The sequence below is a fragment of the Vanacampus margaritifer genome, chromosome 2 (genome assembly GCF_051991255.1).
Source record: "Vanacampus margaritifer isolate UIUO_Vmar chromosome 2, RoL_Vmar_1.0, whole genome shotgun sequence".
In the NCBI taxonomy this organism is placed as follows: domain Eukaryota; kingdom Metazoa; phylum Chordata; class Actinopteri; order Syngnathiformes; family Syngnathidae; genus Vanacampus; species Vanacampus margaritifer.
This window is the reverse complement of record NC_135433.1, coordinates 20,393,141-20,415,921: the sequence shown is the minus strand read 5'-3', so window position 1 is coordinate 20,415,921 and position 22,781 is coordinate 20,393,141. Positions and strand designations below refer to the sequence as shown.

Here is a 22,781-nt window from a genome sequence, read left to right as displayed (position 1 = left end):
CCTTTTCCCCTTTTCAGCCTCTCCTTTCTAGGCATTATGCTACAATTACTAAATAGATAGACTAATTGTACCCAAACAGACCAATGGCATGAGAATGAACAAGACTGACTGTTGTCATTACAAGAAGGCAAAAGGCTATTTTTCACAAGCAATTGACAATTCCAAACATCCGGGCATTTTCTGATATTTCCACAATGCAACTCAATGCACCAATGACGTATTGGATTGTTTTTGCCTGTGACTACTAGCATAATAAAACCCAGACACAAACGACAGTTCATCACATTTTTAAGTCAAAATAATCCCCACAAATCAAATTACAATGATCCAAAGTCCAATGCTTTTCAATGAACGGATCACAGAGAGCTTCCTTTCACCGCCATTAGTCTTACTATGTGGTGGTTATCACGTTATCTGTTATTGAATTGAGAATTTTAAACTAGGTGGCAAATATTGGCCAATTTATGCTGAGTTGTTTGTGCTGTATGAGACATGCTACTTCACAACAAAATGATTATAGGTAGGGAATAGAGGGCAAACAAAAAATACAATTTCACTGGATTCATAACACAGTTACCTGGCTGGGGTGGAGCATTCAGGGGAAGGAGATGTGTGTGCGTGTGTGTGTGCGTGTGTGAGCGTCCCACACCGCGACCGTGGGTAATAGTGTTCACGTGACAAAGGAACAGAGCAAGAGAGAGAGAGAGCTAGGTTGGGTGCGCGCACGCAGGGAACGCATATTGTTTCTTTGTTTTTTCACATGCGATTGATGCAATTTTTCTAAAAGATTGGGTCAACATTGATCTGTCCTGAGTAAAGTGTTTATAAAAATTAAAAAAATAAAATAAAACAAACTTTTTTTTAGAGAGGGCAGAGGGGCAAGGGTGTGAGCACCACTAGGGGTCTACCTGTGCACGCAAGTGCACCCGAACTATTCTAAACACTGTATTCTGATAAATATTGTGTTTGTGGAATGTGAATTAAGCAGGAGGTGACCTTTGTCACTTGCTGCCAGTTGAAAATGACATCACAGTTGCTCAGCTTGCAAAGGTCACATGACCAAACACAGAAAACAGGGGAGTCGTGACGGCTACTTCCTTAGGCACTGTGATGTCATTTTCAGTCGATAGCAAGTGGCAGTAGAAGACAAAATGGCCGTCCCCTGAGATGGATAAATGCTTTTTAATTAGAATACTTTGTTTAGACTAGTGGGTGCGCATACAACTTACTATTGGAAATACATTTTTTTTTATGTCACTTCCCCTTTACAGGGTCACTTTCAACTTTTTCTGACTCAATTAAAACTGAGCAAATGCAAGAAAAATTACACTAAAATTCCAGTGAATAAATAACAGAAAACTGAATCATACGAAAAAAAAAGCTTCCATTGTAATGCTACAAAAGCCGATAAACACTCAAAGCAAAATAGCACGTAATAATGCGGCAAATTCGACAACAATCAACGAAAAGAATGCAATTATAGATGACATTTAGAGAATTCCCCCAAGATGGCTTTGAATTGAAGTGCTCATTTCATGATTTATATAATGTTTATCTTGAGGAAAACTAATTAGGGGGAACAGTTTGTCAAAAACTCCTCACAGTGAATTCAGTCAAGCTCTTGGTTGTTGTCCTGAGATAAAAGTTTGGAGGACACCTTTGGGTGATTCTGCTCAAACCTTGCATTGAATGTAATCTGGAATAATGACGCCTATTAAACATGCCGGGCCACGCGACGCACGGGAGAAGTCAGAATCACAGTCTGCGTGCAGGTCCGCGGATGGCGCTGATGACAGAGCTTGTTGGGAATGAAGGATGATGCGATTTGGCTCTTAATTGAATCTTTGCGGAACGGCTGTGCTATTTTTGACAGCTGCTATTACATCTTTATTTGCTTTGTCATTGGATGGCGATTTAATTCAAGTTTTACATTCTTCCGTACAGGAGCGATCAATCTCCACTATCATCCAATTTTACATTTAAGGACGATAAATGTCAATTTTCTCTCAGATCTGACAGTTTCTTCCACTGAAGCGGGACACATGCAGATAATTGGGTCAGATTTGTCAATATTTATGATTGCAATTGTCGGTGGCCAAATGGTCGTGTGTGGCGTGCTGTGCTGGTCATCTGGAGTACATCATACCCTGTTAGAGAAAAGAGTACTGTCGGGGTCCATTTTTGTTCTCAGGGTACAATTTTTTGTGATGTACACTAAAGGGTTCACAGTTGAACCCCTAGGTACAAATAAGTACTGGTTATGGTTACAAAAGGCACATAAATGGTTCAAACTGGCAAAGGAACACTGTCTGTCCCTTTTTGTTTTCATAGAAGTGCCTTTTGAAAGAGCCCACCATTGTACTGAATGCAGTTTAAAGAACTATACAGTAGCAGTCGTAATCTAGAACAGGGATGGGCAATTCAACATACTTTTGCAAGTTAAACGAACTGTCAACGGTTCATTATCGTTTAAGCCTGTTTATGTTCTCTGTAGTTCATTGAATGTAAGTCCTAATTAATTGTCAACTTAAATTTAAGATGCACCGTGACCAGGTTAGTTAGTTAGTTGAAACCCTCCTTCTCAGTGTTGAAAGCGTCTCCATTGACTTGAGGGACTCCAAAATATCACACAATCAATCATGGTTGACAGCATCGCTATGTTCTTCTTCTCTAATGAAGATGAACAGGCGGATGATCTACTAAGTGATGTCTGCCATCTAGTGGTGAACAGTGAAATGAGCAATACATTTATCCATTCATTTTTTGCACTGCTGGTAAACTGGAGAGTAGCAGTGCACCCGATGGATGGGTTGCCAGCCAATCACAGATTGGCAATGCAAATAATCAACTCATTTGATTAAAACAGATGCTGACGTAAATACATGAATAATAGCGGCAATAGCTGACTTCAATGGTTAGTTTAGTTTACTTGATTTTATTTCACCATGGTGAAGTGACATCATGAATGTTACAGAATGGATGGTCGTCCACAAGTCTGTTTCCACTACACAAAAAAGGGGTCTTTTGTTTACTCCGGTGTTCTGTCACTAGTGATGATGTAACCCAAATTTGTAAATAAATAGATATGCTCAATAGTCTGTCACCAACTCTAACATGCTAATGTACAAGTAATTAATGCTCACCCAAAAATACTTTTAATTGCCTATTGATGCTACAAGATGGCAGCAAAACTTTTTTGGGACAAGGTTATGGCTATTAAACTCCTCCCCTCACTACAACAAGGCTCGTTGGACCCTCAACACCATAAGAGTGCACCAAAGCAGTAATTTACTGTAGCACAAAAAAGGCAAGTAGGTGAGGGTTTTTTCCCCCAGAAAATAATGGCAGATGTGCGGAATTTTTTTTTATTAATCTGCAGATACGCAAATTCACAAATGCTGAACTGCGAATTTGTAAAACAATATTTTACTTCATAAATATAAAACAATTCGACAAAAGACAGCGGTATGTGAGCATGTGCAGACCACCTTGTAGCCTGGAAACCACAAATGTGGGAATCATCCCTCTACTACCAGAGGTTACAAAAATGAATGAATGTATTATTAATGTAAAAGATACTGATGTGAAGAGGAACTAAAAGAGCTTAATGAAGCAAGAATCCTTTCTTTTCTTGAAAAGAGCCTCCGTGTTCTAAGCGCGGCCCTTTCTCACCGACTTCCTCAGGCCATCTCGCGTCCTCACAAGCCCACAATGCCCTCCTTCAGCCGCTCCCGCCTGACTGCCCCGAAGAAAAACCTGCTACGAGCAATAAAGTACAGCCGAGTTCCACTTGTCATCCCTCGCCTTCTACCCTACTTCTCGCAGATAATAACAAATTACCAGCCGTGTCACTCAAGGCGGCGGACGACGAGCGAGAATAAAAGCCGTCGCAAGATGTTCTTTAAGCATAATCGAGGAGAGCAGGAAGATAGACGTGAACAGCTTTGTCGCCAGTGTGTGTGCTGGAACACTTTGGGCACTTCCGTTGCTATTCCTACTGCGCACGGCCGCCAGAGGAAAAAAAGTTGAGACGTTAGATATTCCGCCGGCAAAATCATTTGCTTATGTAATTGGAACTGAAAACAAAGTGTTGGCGCTTTGAGATGTTCCAACTGTCAGTGTATCCAGTCTGGAAAGCTTGTTACTTTTGATGCATCTCAGTTCAACACTTTATGAGCCGCTCTTTAAAATGTTAATCCATCCATTCAAATAAATTCAACTGAAAAATACAATAAAACGATAATAATAATAATAATAATAATAATAATAATAATAGTTATTATTATTATTATTATTATTATTAACAATATTTTGTAACTAAATACAATTTAAAATAATATTAATTTAAAATAATATAAAGAAATAATGGCATGTTTTTGTCATTATCAATCTAAAAAAATTGCAAAAATTACTAAATAAAATACAATGAAAGTCAGTGTATATGAAAATAAAATATCTCATATGTAAAGAATTAATAATCGAAATTCTATTATAATGGTAATATTCTTACCATAGCACAGCATAGAAGCCCCCCCCCCCCCCCAAAAAAAAAAGACAATTTAAAGTTGGTCTTTGTAACAATTTGCCCAAATATTTTTACAATAGCCTTTTTATTTGACCATTTATGACTGTTCACAATGGGTCCTCCTGCAAGCCTCTGGCTAATAGTTTTCAGACTGGATCCAGGTTCGAATTTCCCGCCCTCTGTCTGCAGCTGTGACATCATGGGTGCATTGCGTACATGAAGATGGGTGCGTGTAGTTTCCTTTTTCGGCCTGTTTTTTATTAAAGATGGGTGAGTACCGATGCCAGGTATCAGTATCAGACCGATACCAGGGCTTTTGTTTTAAAAAAGTATCAGTATGCATGACATCTTGTGACCATTTTACAGTGAAGAATTAGAAATGAGTAAAATCGAAAATTGTCATTAATTTCATACAATTTTAAGGAAAAATCATGCTATATTGGGATATATAGGTCTTTCTTTAAAATTATCTGTCATTGTTTTTTGGGGGGTACTCGGTATCGGTGACTACTCAAGAGTTGAGTATTGTCACATAGTGGTCTGAAAAAGTGGTATCCCTATTTTTTATTTTCACTGACCAAATTATTGAGTAAAAGTGTTTTTTGCCAAACAATGAACATTAAAAAAATAGAACATGCTTTTTTGGCATTTAAAAAAATATATAGAAGCTAAATGCACAGCAGCACCTCCATGAAAATGTCCTTAATAAAAAAATATGGCATGCAAAAGACAATATTTGTGTCTTTTGTGTGCACGTGCTGTGATGGTAGCGATTGTCTTGCACTTTTGGCCTCATTCCATTCCCACTATTAAGTGTGCTCTAAAAAGCACACCGGGGTGGCTTTAATACTTGATGAGCACTACTGGCGTTTCTATACCACGCCGCCGCTCTCTCTGTCTCCAATAGTGATGTCGTTTGTGCGTGGAGCGTACACCGCGAGTATTACGTCTATTTTTAGAAAGGCAATTTCAAAGTTACACATAAATACGTCCATTTGTGCATGTGTGTGCCTTCTGGCTTGTTGTTTGCAGGTTCAACGGGCTACTTGCACACTTTCATCAGGAGTGGAAGCTTCCTTTTCTTCGGGGCTCCAGTTTCAAGTTATGATAAATTCACCATGTTGAGATGCAAATATCATGCAAATAGAACGCTGTCCCCTCGATTTAAGTTTAAGAGAGCCTGGCCGGTGTCATCCCCTCCCTTCACATCTCATTCCAACACTACTTGGGCTCCCATCGTGACTATTGCAGAGATCAGAGACAACACAGTCGTCCAGCAGTGCCGACTTTCCCCTCGGAGGATGTGTTGCCCTCCATTCTGAACTGACGGGCGACCTCTCGACTGTACACAACACAGCTGTTCCCCTAGCACTAGTTTTTTAGTTATTAAGATTGCACAGATGAAGGCAAAGTTGTCATTTTTATGTGCAAATACAAATATAATTGCAGATGGAGGAATTATTTTCCCCTGTTACAGTCCGCTTGCATTGGAGCCCAGTGGGGCACTCAGATCATTTAGAAATGCACATTACCACCACCTACTAGACTCGAGTGAAACAGCTTAAACTATTCATAATACACATGTGAATTAAGGCTAGCGTAGCCCCCCTTGATTGACAGCCCATTACCAGTTAAGCACATAACTAAGCAAAGCAAAAACTAATTTAACACCAGATGAGCACGAGGAGAGCGCAGACCACCTCCAAGGTCCATCTAACACTTGTGCAGAAATTAATGACAAAACGTCCCTTTGGCCGACAGCGCGCGTACATGTTTATTATCGCGATTACACCGGCGGAAACGAGCGTATAAAAAAGGCAGCCGTGCGATTGGCCTGCGCATGTGAACCATGTCATTAATTTGATTAACAGCGAGTTTGATTGACAAGCGCCACCGACCGAGGAGCCGTCCAATCAGCCGATTTGAATCGGCCTCGGCTGCCGTGCCTACTGCTCTGATTTCGGAGTGATGTTGAGCCCGAGTTTAGACATAACAGTGTGCATCATGCTTTTAATGCGTAATTCCCCTACACCTATGTTTTTGGGGGGCGAGGGAGGCCCACTCATAATCCAAATGACAATTACTCTAAAAACTGTTGGGTCTAAAATTACTCAAATTGGGTCAAAAAAGGACCGTTTTGCACTAAATGACCCACTTTTTTGCTGGTTGTCTTGCACTAAATGTTAAAATTTTTAGGGTTGTTATTTGAAAAACAACCCAGAAAGTTGGGTCAAATTGATTGGATCCATCTTTTACTCAACTTTAAGTACCATGTGTACTCCTAAATGACAAAGGAATTAAATAGTTGCCTATATTTAAAATAAGCAACAACAACAACAAAAATCATAATTGTGCAACAGCAATCTTATTTAGAATCTGCACCTTAGGCTGCCCATGATAAAAGGCCACATTGAACAGATTAAAACTGCACATTTTAGAGTGGCCTTGGACTATGGGGAATTTAAGGCACACCTGTACAATAATCATGCTGTTTAATCAGCATCTTGATTAGCCACACCTGTGAGGTGGATGGATTATCTCGGCAAAGGAGAGGTGCTCCCTAATAGATGCAGACAGATTTGAGAACATTAATTTGGCGAAATGAGCCTTTTGTGGACATTGACAAAAATTTGAGTTTAGTATATTTTGGTCCAGTACAATTTATTGGAAAATATGTGAAGCCTGGAGCTACAGCTCCTTCAGGACGTCAGTTTGAGAATCAGTGTAAGCGACATCCGTGATTCCACCTTTCCTCAGTGCAGCGGCTAAGCGTCAAGGTCGGTGCAGTTTTACAGACGCTTCGTCCAAATTGCTGATGGAAGCCCCTGAGCCCTGCTGTGGTTCACGGAGAATGCAACACTGGAGATGACTTTATACTTGAAATAGAGAGCTGGGTCAAAGTTATGTGAATGAACGCTTTGGATGAGAGCCAGCACTACACGTAGCAAATACTCCACAAATATTTTTGTCTTACAGCCTCAAAATGTCTATATAAACCCACAAATGTCTGTGAAGCGGCATAAGTTTATAAACTCTCAACAATGCTGTTTTTGCTTTGATTTCTTAATATTTATGACCCCAAACTCTTATTTATTCAAAAACATATTACTCTAATTATGACTTTTGATACTGTGTTAGCTCTGGTTAGAAATGAACTAGGACACATTCTGACTTATGTGCATACTCTGTTGCAAAGAGAGAATGCCCTGTAACAGGAATTGAAATAAAGGGTCTGGGGCTTTTTTGCACACCTGTGGTAGGCCCCAGCCTCTATTGCTCTTGTGCTTAGGGCCTGTTTTTGTGCTGCCATGTTTAGTGCCTCCATGCTGTCTTTGAGTCCAGCCTTTTCCAACTGCTGGTATGTTTTCTCAATGTCAGCCACTTCCTTTATCTGTTGGTGGTGCATGCCATGCAGGAGCTTGTATTTCCATGAAAGTCCATCTGGCTCCTTCTCCTTACTGGGCTCCTGTTGCCTGAAGCAGGTTTGTGTATATATATATATATATATATATATATATATATATATTGGTGATGCACCGATTATTCGGCCACCAAAAATAAATAAATAATAATAAAGATAAATAAATAATAATAAAAATAAAATTAAAGCCGAAAGAATATGGCCGAAATAGGATGTTGTGGTGACGCAAGCAAAAAAAAAACGCTGCAAGCAAGCATCTGTTTGAATTGAACAGCGAACGAGGGGGTGAGTGTCCACCTCGCTTCTCGCCATGTGTGTGAGTTTGCACCGGTCGGTCGCAGCACCTCCTGGGGTCATTGCGCACGTCGGAGGAGAGGGGTGGGTCGAAAAAAAGACAGCAATGCCGTGTACTGCAGTGCCTGTGAGCCACTCTTTCTCCTGCAGCGCCTTCCCTTTATAAGAGCCCCTCAAATGCTTCCACTTTTTCACCGGCATCCCGGTGGCCGTGCTAAATACTTTAGCTCATGCTAGCACTATTGCTATCAACAGTTTTAAACACGGAAACACTTACCGCTATCTCCGGGTGGCGACAGACCTGTACAGGATGCTGTGTGTGACTTTGCAGTCTGTCCCTGAGCCAATTAGCTGGTGTGAACAAATGTATTTATTTATTTTTAATCTGTGGTCAATATGTGAATGTCCGGATTTTAGTGCGCCGCACCTTGTCCCGCCGCACGCATCCGTGCCCGCCTGTGCGAACTACATTGACTATTAAGTGTAATCGCACCGCCAGAAAATGCTCAACCCTCGTTTGGTGTTTAATGTACCATCAGCCAACATATCTGCACAATATAAATTGAAATGTGCCCACGTACATTTCAATTTATATTGTGCTTTGTTAAAATGCCAGTGCTAAATAAATATTTTATAATAATATTATAATTTTATTTGATTACAATAAATGCAATGATAGTAAAAATTGGCATAATTTTTTGGGGGGCGTTTCGCTTTTCGGCCAAGCATTTTTCATTTTCGGTTATCGGTTTCGACCAAAAATTGTCTTTTCTGTGCATCCCTAATATATATATATATATATATATATATATATATATATATATATATATATATATAGAGAGAGAGAGAGAGAGAGAGAGAGAGAGAGAGAGAGAGAGAGAGAGAGGCGTGATTTCCAGTATAATGTATATATGCTATACTGGGACAAGTTAAGTCCTCGAAAGTTTTCACAGACAGATTAAGCCGCCACTGATTTCCTAAGTGTTAAGTGCCAGGTCAGTAGCACTGTAGCGTTTACAGCTATTTTGGTCCTCACATGTGTGCGTGCTTGCTGTGAAGCACGTCAGCAGCCGAGCACAATCCGCTCCTGCCAACTCGACCTACCCGGGCTCCGGGTCAGCATCCTGGAGCGAAGCCAGCTCCTCGGGAAGCACATGTGGTCCTGGCTGGCCCCGTCGACTCACCCCCGCACCCCCCCCTCCTCTCTCCTCGCTGCTCTTCATCCTCCATCTTCAGGCTGCCACCTGACCCATTCTCATTTCTTTGCAAGTTTACCTGCAAGCTTTATTGGGCTTGGCTCACTTCCATGTAGCTCTCACAGTGACAGGCAGCTGCTTTGCAATTTGCATGTCCTAATGGGCAAAGGAGAGGAACCACTAAACATGCAGCAAATTGCTTTTGTTGTGTAATGCATATGAAAACGAGCTTACAATACAAAACTGTAATTTTCTTCATGTTTTCATTATTCTGATAATTTGTCAAAGAATTGAAAACAATTTCAATTTAATATGTTATTGCTACGTGTATGTGATATTCATGTTGCAATAAACAAGTACATTGTAGAGAACGTCTTTTTTTTTTCAAAAAATGAAATACAGTATTATATGGATCCGTTTTAACATTTTCAACCAAAATGTTATATTAAAACCATTTATTTTCAAGCTACGTTTGAAAAAATTATATATATATTTCTCTGTAGTGAATCTTCATGAGTTTTACTTTTTGAATTGAGTTACTGAAATTTTTTTTGTAATTGTTTGTTGTAGTCAGCAATTAACAACAACATTTGGGGAGCATTATTCCTTGTCATGAAAAAACATCATCCTCAGTTTTTTTATAGATTGTGCAAGTGTAGTTATACTATGAAAATATTTTGAGAACTTACCAAAAAAAATATTTTATTAGATTATTATGATTTGCATTCTTGTTTGGAATTATAACCAAACACAAACATCTTTAAAAAAAAATATATATATATATCATACAGCTTTTGCTGTGGCTCTAATAGAGTGTGCAGGCATACCTAATAAGTGTCCAATAAATGTGTTCCAAAAAAACTCTTTAGCCCTCTTCAGCAGCCACATATTACTGAAAACTGTATATCATGCACGCAGTTGTAGGAGGCGACATGTACAGTACATATCAATTTCAAAAGCATGAACAACTTCCAGCATGATGACCGGAGGTCAGATAGTGGGTTCAAGAGCAACAGGGACTGTTTCTTCTCGTATCCACTGCAGGAAATGTGAATACATCGTGCGAGCGCGCTTGGGGATCAATAAGGTTGCAAAGAGCAACAAACCCTCTGTCAAAATGAATACTAGGCCTCAGTGGTGAAACAAATGCAAGTTTGTGTTTTTTCCCTCACGGGATCGATAATAGAGAACACACAAAGCTGGGAAATGATCTGCGGAGGGACAAAATGCTTGCGCAGATGCTGCTAAACAACTTAACTTCACAGAAAATGTGCTTAAGTCGATAGAGGCCTGCCTTTGAATGTTGTGCGGTAGTTCAGGTCAAAAATTAGGCCTACAGTTTTGTTTTTGTACTCTGTGGTTTTACAATTGGAGAGCAACAACAATGCTATTTTTTTTGTATTTGCCCATTTGGTAAGTTGGTCTGCACCATGCTGGGCGTCCTGGCATAGTAAAGGTATGGCCTTGATCGATTTGGTGGCAGAAAGGCAGTCGAAAGCTACGCCTGCTTGGACCACATCTAGAAATTGCCACAGCTAGTCTAATGTGATTTTGGTGAATTTGATCGGAGATTGGAACAAGCAGACAGATTTGGAGCTCCATGGATATGCGTGCGGATGTCATATTTTATTCATTAATATGACAACAGTGGGCATCAAAAACTGTGATTTATTATAGAAATCAATTCATTTAACTTTTGATAATCATGATTATGATGATGATGATGATGATTATTATTATTCAACAATACAGTTTTTAAATCTTCCCACTGGGTACCTGTATGAGCTGGGATGAGAACATACACAGTAAATTCTGTAGAGTAAATTTGACTTTATTTAGAGTAGGACCAAATAGACTCAGTTTTAGAATAGGTTAATAATTACAATTGGAACAGAGTAAAATAAAGAATTGAAAAAAATAAAAATAAATAAATAAAAGTCACTCAAGGGTCAAGGAACAAACTCACGACCTTCAGCTAGGGAGACTGAACCACCTGAGGTATGCCCCTCCTACTGTTTGTTTATATCTTGGAATTACGAAGATTCCAGCTGACACGAGTGATATACTAACACACAGCAGGAGCTCCATGGCTCAGGGACTAGATCGGCTGTCTCCCAAATTTACTCGACAGAATTTACTGTGTACCAGTACCTTTTTGGTCTTGGAAATCGGTGCAAAACAGTTACCTTGTAGTGCAATAAGCCTCTCCATAGAGGTGATTGTACAGTACTTACCAGGGTTCTACTTTTATACCCTTATAACTTAGCTTTTATAATCCTCTGATCCTGGTGTTACCTTAGAGTTGCAGTAAATAAGCAGCCTACAGATGTAATTGTACTTAAAGGGTACAGTGTCTTTTCTCTTCTATACCCCATGAGACTTGACTTTCACGAGCTTGGAAACAAACTACTGGTAGGTACCTTTTTGGACCCGGAAATGGTCTGATATGCTAATAGTAAGTAGCCCTGAAATGGACTTGTGTTGTATCCCCGTTTCTGTCAGTACATAACGCGCTGTTAATCCTGACGTTTATGGTGATGGACTTAAGTTCTTAGCATACAAAGAGGCTCCCATGCATCTGCCTCATGAGACTTGATTCGCAATAAATGTTGTCATCCACACAATGATGATGTCTGAGCCTCGCGCCATTGTGCGAGGGCGTTTACTCGGCGTGACGAGGAATGCAAACACGCGTCAATGACTTTCCTTGGGCCGGCCTGTGTGTTGAAGCCAAATGTTCCCTCTTGGCTGAGAGGCTTCCCCTGCGGGGGCAGCTGCGACAGCGGCCCTGCCAAGGGCGCCGCGCTTCCCTTGGTTGTTCGTTTCCATAAAACAGGTCATTGAACGGCTAAATGGACTCATTATGATGTGTAATTAAAAGAATACTGCAGACGTTTCCAAGACTCCCCCCGTCTCTCGGTTCCGCCGCCGTTACGTGTCTCTCTGCTGGACGGCGGCTGCCACTTAAACAGTCGCCCCTTTCGCTGGCATGCAAATAGCGGCCCTGCCAGCTAATTGAATTGCAGTATCCATTGTCTGCTCATTTGCTGATAATCTCGCCAGTTTGCAGATTCCAATTACTGAGTGTTGAGATTGAATTCTGCCCGTGTCTTTAATTTGATACAACATGTTATACCCGGCGAATCAGGAGGGGCGAAGAACGCAGCATAGTTCCATTAGAATGCAGAGGAGTAATATGAATACTGATTGTGCTGTAATCTCTGGTTTGTCTTGTGAGACCATTAATATGCATGTAGGTGGGAAAATTGCACCCTTCATTGGATCCATCCCACTGTGAAGCACAGTAGCAAATAGGAGGGGGGTGGGATAATCACATACATTGATTTCAGCAAAACAAAGCTTTGATTCTTCTTGTGAGTGAAGATTACAGAAATGGAAATGTATAGAAATGTGCAGCACTTCACCAGGAGTCACAAATATGATAAGAAGGGGGCCGATGTTTGATTCATTGGCAAAACGAACTTTGGTAAGATCAGTAAATCAAAGCATGCTTGCTTGTTATAGATAAGGCGGATCAGTTTCTTGACACAAAAACATCAGTCATATTCTGACCTAACATTTTCTACGTTTATAGGAAAGACTTTCAACATGTTGTAGGATTTTGGACAATTTCCCCTCCATCGCCTTTCTAGTTCTAATTAGGGAGTGGCACACTCAAACGGGTCACCAAATGTTGGGAGTATTGTAAGGGTAAGAAAATTGCTTTTGATTGTTATCATTCATCCAGGTCATTTCATTCTTAAGGCACTGAATCGATCACAGTTGGACTGTTCTGGTTGTCTAAGAAGTCATTCCGCCTCTCATCAGTTCATGCAATAAGGATTGATTAGGCGGAACGTCTTCTGAGACAATACGATCAGTCCAGTTGCGATTGATTCAACCCCCTAGGAAGTTAGAAGGTTGGTACACACATACTGATTTTAACAACTTGACACATGCCGTTGACAACATTAGCACGCGTGCATGGGCTTGAAGCTCTTATGGTGTGCAGTGTACTAGAGATGACCAACAGAGCATATCACTCATAACCACTGCATAGTTACACAAACAATCATCTGAATAAGATAATATTGAAAAGGGGTAACATTTACAATAGTTGGGCTTCGGGGTGGAAAACTCTCTCACCACAGGATAATCAGTTACAGACATCTGATAATCAGCCTGATTATCAGTAGGCTATATGTGTACCCCGGCCGGTATTGGGTACAGTGTCTAGGATGGGATGGGTCCTAAATCATTCCAATGGCTTTCCGCAGTTGTCTGAAAGTGTAGTTTCTCTGACAATGTGTACATCATATCACCCACTCTTCCCACCCTTTTTTTTTTTGTGCCATTAGTGGGAAAAAATTGGACACCCCTGTTTGGTTCTTTAAACCTTGAAGGCACCATATGCATATCTGGGTGATTGGCGTACAAAAACAACTAAGACCATTCTCAGGACATCTTTCTTAAATCTTGTATTTAAACACTCTTTGTGTCATTATTGTGTTGCAGAGTCCAGCGAAGGAGGCGGCACACATCTGGGATGCTCTGGTGCATCAAGGACTTCCAAGCAGATTACCGAGGTAAATGTGAGAATTTCGGTAGACTTGACTCACCTGCCACGTTGCAATAAGCAAAACAGCTCCGCAGTTCACACCCACAACCCACCCTTTGCCCCCTCCTCTCTAAGAGGATCACACAAAATCCATGGCTAATCCGCTGGTCAATGCACATGATAAGTACAGTGGCAAAGACAAATCTTTCAAAAGGACATCATATCATCCTGTATCCTGTATGGGGGTTGTTGTTATTGTGTCCTGTTTACATTTATGGCAGCCATAGCGACCTCCATGTGCACTTACAAGAATAATTCAACTTAATGACAAAGGCAATACTACAAAAATGTATTGGGTTTCTGGATCAAAGAAAGAATAAAAAATCCCATTTAAAAAAATGAACTGCTCTCCTTGGAACGTTCTCCCAAATTACGTATTCAGCAGAAAGATCAACACAAACAATGAAAAATGATCACTCGGTTTTATGACCGCTGCATCATAAGGAAAGCAGAGAGGGAAATTAAACGGTCTCAACTTTTTAATGAAAAGCATGCATCTCCAAATTGGTAAATTATTTGTTTATTTATTTGTAATGTGTTTGGATGTACAGTGGACCTCTGCTATTAGCAGGTAATATTGATCTGGTAATTTCGAATATCGAGAGTCTGTGTGTAAAATATATATACCGTATTTTCCCGACTATAAAGCGCATTGGGTCATAAGCCGTGCCCATATGGTGTGAATTTCTTTTGTTTCCACATATTGGCTGCGCCAGACTATAAGCCGTGGCTGCATAACGTACGTTGTGAAATTACTCACACAAAATAATCAGGAGTGGGCATTCACACAGCGATATCCGCAGCTAAAAACACACACACACGCACGCACACAGACACACATATTTAAATAAAAAATATGTATCCATATATATATATATATATATATATCCATCCATCTTCTTAACCGCTTGTCCTCTCAAGGACGCTGGAGCCTATCCCAGCTGGCTTCGAGCAGTAGCCGGGGTACACCCTGAACTGGTTGCCAGCCAATCGCAGTATATATATATATATATATATATATATATATATATATATATATATATATATATATGTATATATATATAAAAACCCTTGTGGAAATGCCCGATTTAAATATTTTATTGAGAATAGATTGGAGAGAACAGGTCAAAAGTTTAAACTGAGAAAAGGTATAATTTTAAGGGAAAACTATGTTTATTTTAAATTCCATGGTGTCAACAAATCTCCAAAAAGTTGGGACAAGGCCATTTTCACCACTGTGAGGCATCCCCTCTTCTTCTTACAAAAGTCTGCAAACGTGTGGGGATCGAGGAGACAAGTTTCTCAAGTTTACAAATAGGAATGCTGTCCCATTCTGTTCCAACACGCGTCTCTCGAACTGTTCAACTGTTTTGGGCTTTCTTTGTTGCACCTTCCCCTTTATGGTGCGCCAAATGTGCTCTAGAAGTGAGAGAAGTGGACTGCAGGCTGGCCATTTCAATACCCGGATCCTTTTCCTACGCAGCCATGATGCTGCATGTGGTCTGGCATGATCGTGTTGAGAAATGAGAAAAAGATCTTCTCTGAAAGTGAGGATGCCTGGATGGGAGCATATGTTGTTCTCCAATCTCAATATACCTTTGAGCATTGACGATGCCTTTCCAGATGTGCAAGCTGCCCATGCCACACGCACTCATGCAACCCTATACCATAACAGATGCAGGCTTATAAACTGAGTGCTGATAACAACTTGGCTTGTCTTTGTCCTTTTGCAATTGTTGGCTGTTAAACACCTTTCTGATATTTCTCCACTATCTTTCTGCACAACATTGGAGGAATTGGTGATTCTCTACCCATCTTGGCTTCTGAGAGACACTGCCACTCCGAGAAGCTCTTTTTATACTCCAATCAAGTTGCCAATGGACCTCATTAGTGCTAACTGGTCTTCCAGATGTTTGTTTGTGTAATTGTGTGAGTGCAATTGACTTTTCCAGCCTCTTATTGCTACCTGTCCCAACTTTTTTGAGATTTGTTGGCATGTTATTCATAAATGTCTACAAGCATTCACAGCACATGGCTAGCCTAGCCGAAATGACAGCCCCTTCGAGAGAGAAGGGTATGGCCTAGGCGTGGCCTAGTGAAGCTATTTACATAAAAGTGACACGCCCCTAAAACTGCGGGGGGGGGGGGGGGGCAGCATGGCCCAGATATGGCTTTTACATATTTGAAAACTATTTTAGTGTGTGGAAAAGTTGAATAATATGAGACCTTTAACTCTTTGACTGCCAGACATTTTCAGAAACGGGATGTCGCCAGTGCCAGCCGATTTAAGCATTTTGACTGATCTTTCAAGGTCCACAGAAAATGTTGTGTTTGGACTATGGAAACACATATACTACCAAATGAAAGATTGGATAAGTTTGTTTCTACCTTATTCCGTTCTTCAGTAATCAACAATAGAAAATGGTTACTTTCACCGAAATGCTCTGTTTTGAAACAAAAAGCGGAGAAAAAGAGCTTTTTGTGAAACGATGTTATTTCATGCAATCTAGTGAATTCTACACTTCTTTTTGTCCATGAATGATGCCACAAACACCTAAATAGTGCTTTACTTCTGTAAAACGCTTTCACCAACAATGAAAAAGTGTTTTTAGTTTATTTCCATTCAACAGTGTAACAATTTGACAAAACAATTTCGCAAACTATTTACAAATGTGTGCAACTGTGGTACTATTTACAATTATGTGGATGTTTCAAATACAGTTTTACTTTTTGTAACGCTCTCCTGCGTGCAAGGAGACGCAGCCGGATTTGGACAACAGATTAGTTTCACTTTCCATTGTCCGTTTCGCGTGCAGACGGCCTTTTTTTCCAGGGAATAGCAAGTAGCAGACTGTACCCACTCCTCCGATGAATATGCATTGGACTCGGGGCATTCTTCGTCGTCCGATTGAACGTCCGCCTGAGCGTGCTCGGTTGTGCTCCGCGTTTTCCGGTGTTGGCATCGCTAGCCCGTGAACCTTTTATGACGTCATCATAGCCGCCGCGTCATGGAAACTTCGCCGTCAACCTCGGAGTCACCATCATCATCATCGATGATGATCATCGTCGTCATCAATGTGCTCTTTATAGCGTTGGTCGATGCTTTTCGTCTTTGAAAAAAACGGCTCGACCGTGAGCTGCTTGCAAACCGGTCACCATTATGGCCTCTTCAGCCATTGTCCCCCTCAACACTCTAGCCCCGCCTCACGTCTTCTGCTGACGCCTACCCAATCTTGTCAAAAGAGAGTCATTGCTGCCATCTAGGGGCCAAAAATAGTCATTAGGCTCACTAGACCTGCTTGAAACTTTCAACACAGCTGGGGAAGGCTTTCCTCCACCCGTTTTTAAAAAAAAATAAAAAATTGGATGATGTCTTTTAACGTCATTGGCGGCCCTCCGTAGGTTTTTACTTGACGTCTTTTAACGTCAGTGGCAGTGAAAGAGTTAACATCTGGCGATTTACTCGGCCAGTCTAAAAACTTCCACTGTTCTGTTTAACCCTTTGTTGTGCTGGCAGTGTGCTTTTGGTCATTTATCTTTTTGCATGATGCATTTTTGGATAAATTACTAGAAATAATGGCTTTGTAGACTTCAGAATTCTTTCCGCTGCAAACATCATGACTTAGATGTAGGTCAAATGACAACAAGAAGCTCATTGCATGACAGCCTCTCAAGCGGAACCGTATTGAAACGATCGTAATCACACTGAATCAAACCGAATTGAGTTGTTCAACTTCAATCTTATCAATGCTTAATCAATCAATGAATATGTGACCGAGCACACCATAGAGCTATGCTTATAGTTGGCAGTTAGTATAGGAATAATACAAAGTATTTGAATTTGAAAAAGACACAGTTTAGTAGCTATTAATAGAAGATCAGAATGACTGTGTAAAATCGGGGAACTAAATGATGGCATTTATGGACAGAACAAAGGGTGGTAAAAATGAAACCTGATAAAAATGAAGGTTATGCACAATTTCCTCGCCGTAAAATAAAAGCACAATTGCCTGATGAGGATAAAGCGTGCTGACATCCGGCTGCCTCCCGCCCAGTCCATGTACACAGGCAGATAATTGTCTTGTTAAAGCGATAAAACTCCAGAATATTACGCCTGGTGTTCACCCCCAGCACAACACTTTATTGAGGGTACGTGTCCTCGACGCATGAATCATCATTGACTCACTCTTATAACCGGAACAACCTTTTCTTCGTAAATGACTCACTCGTCACGCTGCTAATCAGTCGCAGCGCATCTTATCATTTCCCCAACTTTACTTTATCTGATGCTATAGTCATCGTACAACCCGGTGAGGCCGCAGGCGCGGATACGGCGTATAATTTGCGGCAAACGCAGGGACAACAGCAGAACGAAGAGCCTGAAGAAGTGTGATTAACCAAGCTATGTTGGAATAATAAAGACTCGTTTCACTCCGCATTGTAATGAAAGCGGTGCTTCATCATCATCATGGAAATGAGCAGTGCTGCAGACACTCACAGGAACAGATCTGCATTTTAATACATTAATGCTGCTGTTTTTCTCTGCTCATGGTGACAAAATTCATCTATTCTGTTCTGCAAAGAAAAAGTTTGCTCTTTTGTTTTGTTTTTTCACTATCAAATGTAAATCAACTCGCCCATTATTAGAATAAAATGCTCTATGCTCTAAAATAAAAATACAGTATCAACCATCATTTTGGCCTCATTTTAATATCAATAGATTTCTTACTTTAGAGAGTGCAGAGTTTGTTGAAAATTGGCTTGGCTTAAACTTCTTTTTTTTTTTAAGAAAAAAAAAAACAATCTTGTACCATGTTTTGCCTGATATGTTTACAAATGTATAATAATAATAATAATAATAATAATAATAATAATAATAAATCTTGCTTTAACAAGGCGTAGTTTTTAATGGTTTGTTGATTTTTAATGTCAAATAAGCTCAGGCTACTTCATCGACAATCAAGCAGACCTTTCTGTCTGTTGTACTGAATTAATGTTGTCCGTGTTTGCAATCATTCAAATTTCACCTGTCAGTTTGCGTCCCACAATTGTGTTATTAAATAGCTCCTAAAGGTTTGAATAAATCCAGCAGTAAATGAGTGACAGCTAAAAGTATCGTTGTGCAGACAGCAATGACGCAGCCAAATATGCAAACAGCACTCCTTAATCTTAATGTCCTACTCATTCAACCGAGGGGGATTTTTGAAATCTAAATGCAAATGCTGAATGTAAGTAGATGAGCAAACAAGCAGGCTATTTATTTCTATCAGGAAGTCGAAAAGGAAACTGTTTGTGCTAATGAGGGATGAATTATGAAACGCATGGCCATCCCATAAAGGGAGACAGACTTTAGTGTGTCGTAAAGTATTTAATACATGTTTATATCGGCCCATTGATTAAAGTGTTACCGGACTAGGGAAATGTTACGGCGTGGCTTGTTGGGATGCGGCGAGGCTCTTTACAGCCTGTTGCCAGTGAAGGCCTCCGTTACAACTCGTGCGGTGCTTTAAGCGCCACCGAGATGGACTGTCGCAAAGTCGCCGTCCTGATTGATGGTGTGGCGGTGCAAGTGAGGGCAACTTTTAAGCTTTGACTTCAAAGCGAGTGCAAGGCCAAGCGCAAGGGGTCCTGTGGACATCTACTTGATGGAACCAGAGAGGAAGAGTTATCTGAATGGATTTGCACCGGGAGCAGTATGGATTAGTCCGGCACAGACATGGATCCTGCAGGACGACTCAAATTGGTGGCATGAAGTAATTGTAAAACATTACCGTGCTTACCAATTATTGGGCTTTTTGCTCATCAATGGATTTGAACCCATCCCCTGTGTTGGCCCCTCCATCAATACCTCTTTGTCGTGCCTCGCCTCCCAATGCAGGTCATGCGCGTCTGGGCTGAAGCAATGTTGGAAGCTTTTCTATTTCTAAAATTGATTTTAATCGGGTAAGCGGTTTTCGTTTAAAAGATGTAAGTGCATTGAATCGAAACAAATCGAATTGGAAGAAACCATTGCATTTCAAACGCCATCTTAAGGCCTCAACACACCAATCCGACGTCGGAAGTCTGAAAGTGTCGGCCCATTGTGACGTTTGATCATTTTGATTGGCTGTTAGCTAGCAAATCAGTGCATGGGGCAAGAACAAGACGTGACGAATGCGGATAAATTATTTTGAATTTCTGCATTTCCTTTTGCACATTATCACCCTCCGCATTTGGATGTAATGATAAAAACAGAAGATGAACTTATCACTAGCATTCAAGAGAACCCGGCATTGTATTACATTACCGGTAGCGGGTATGACGATCAAGTGATGAAAGCCAAACTATGGCAAGACATGGAGTGGTTAAATCAGGTAGGATTTACTTTTATATTACACGATACTGTGTAAAGAGCCTGGGGGTGTGCTTCGCGTGTGAATACATCATGAGTATGCATTGTTTACGTTTTTATATCCCGCCCCGTAAGGGCTTTGCTAGTTGCCTTTTTCTTTATGAAGGAGACAGTTTGAAGTGTGAAGATTTTTCAATTTAGCGAATTTCATTTGAGAATTACATGGAAATAAAAGCATAATAGAATACAGTATCAATGGATTGAAAGTCGACCGGTGTCCCGGAACAGGTCACGGTTGTCGGTTACTGTATGTGCCTAAGTAGCCAGCATTCAATCAAGCTGACGCATGTTGTGCAGTTACGTTTTCTCTGTTGACACCCCCCCTCTCATGTCCATTTATATCCTGAAGACAGCCACTGTTATTACAGGCAATGTTCTTCACAAGGTTAATTAGCTTATATTGGGTACATGTTCACGTCCTTTCACGCCAATCAATGTTGAATTTATGCTGCTTTTCCTACGGTAGGACCTCATTCAAGGTTGAACCTGCTGACTTACGTTCCTGTAGCAGTGGTTCTCAAATGCTGCTGCCCTGAGACCAGCATCACTAAGTTGTGACACACTTTTACATATATATATATATATATATATATATATATATATATATATATATATATATTAGGGGTGTCCCAAAAAATCGATTCTCATTTAGTACGATTCAGAATCGATTTTAAATGTCCCAAAATCGATTTTATTTAAATTATTTTATACTGTCTTGCCTTTTTGTCTGTGTGTGCCTTTATTAGGAGCGTTGTTCATGTTGTACCCGATTTGGCCAATAAAGGGCAGTGTGGTTCCACGCAGTCTAATACACTGTTAAATTGTAGCCACATTAGAGAGTAGAAGGAAAAAGTCACGATCAAGTTATTCCAATAAAAGTTGTTTTTTTGCAGTGCCATTCTTTTGAGTGATAAAAGTGCCACGGGTAGCGCGCTAATTAGAATTAGCGAGTCAGACTGGAGTAGATCATTACAATTCCTTGCGCATCTATAGATTGAAGCAAAAATCATTGTCAATCAAATCATTTTGAATAAAAAAAAAATCTTAATCAAAAATCGATTTTGAATCGAATCGTGAGACATTCAAAGATTCCCACCCCTAATATATATACACACACACACACACACACGCACACAAACATTTAAATAGTACTGTATACAATATTTGTATATATCACAGGGCGCCTTAAGAAGACACCGAGGGATAAACAGGACAATTGCACATGCAAAAATGCACATCTTGACTTTTTAGGATAATGCAACAGTTTGTTTTCTTTTTAGGAAGCAACCGCAAGAGAATGGTCAACCAAACACATAATTTTGTCCAATGAAATTAACTCAATGCTAACGTATCATTCAAAATGCCACAGATGGGCTAATTAGAACTAGCATAATATTACAGGATTTATAAACCTTCAAACTATTTGGCAACAGCGACTATTACAGGAACTCACAGTAGTTGGGGACCTTCTCTGCCTCTTCTTCTCCGTGCTCTGTATGAAGCAAATTGCCTGGGCTCAATAAAGTTTTCGAAACGCAGTACTAGAGAGTACGTCATGGGATCTCTGATTAAAAGTGGACAACAGCACAAGGTTACATCTCATAATGTCCTATTTGCATTTTGCTATGAGAAAAGCCAGTCATGCATGAAACGGATAGATGTAGATGAGAGCTGTGACAGGCAGCTGTTAACCAATGGACTTCTCACTCCCAGATGATTTTTCATTTTAACTTCCACGTCGCAGATGAAGGCAATTAATAAAATCCATTATTACACAAAATCACAATGAGGAACTTTTTCTGCCACTCTGACACATCCATCATTGCCTCCCGCTGGGACACGGTCTCGTCGGCGCCAATACGAGTGCTATGCTAACACAAAGGAAGTGCATGTTAAGCGCACGTGGCCTTTTTCGGAGGACACACTCGGGCGTGTTCTTTAGCGATAACAAAGGGAGGTAATTGAGGCTTTGCTCCATCGCCTGCAGGATTAGAAAGGTGAGGTCGGTCACCTTTAAAGAAGAAGGATCTCGGCCCATCTGCTTCAGTTTCCGCTGGCATTTGCTTTTCACGTCTCATTTTGGATTCATGAATGTATTTGACACATTATTGTATTAATATTTGTGCAGAACAAGAATGAATAAGATGTTAACGAGTTGAAATTAGGGCCAATTATGCCCATTAATGTCTTTTCTTTTTTTCAGCATTAAAAAGTAGTCATATTATATTATCCCCTCTGCCACATTTAACAATATAGACCTCTTAAGCTCCACTGGTGGGTCTGGTGTTCCGGTCTGAGCCACCAGCTATAAACAACGACACCTGCAAGCCCACAAA

General features: G+C 40.4%; 1 protein-coding gene across 1 annotated transcript in view; it reads left to right on the top strand.

The window, feature by feature from the left end:
- elfn1a (extracellular leucine-rich repeat and fibronectin type III domain containing 1a) overlaps positions 1 to 22,781 on the top strand; it is a 113,912-nt gene that overhangs the window by 68,311 nt on the left and 22,820 nt on the right. The window contains exon 2 of the mRNA XM_077559404.1: positions 13,952 to 14,022. The gene's annotated coding sequence lies outside the window, so the exon portion shown is untranslated. The remainder of the gene's footprint in view (positions 1 to 13,951; positions 14,023 to 22,781) is intronic.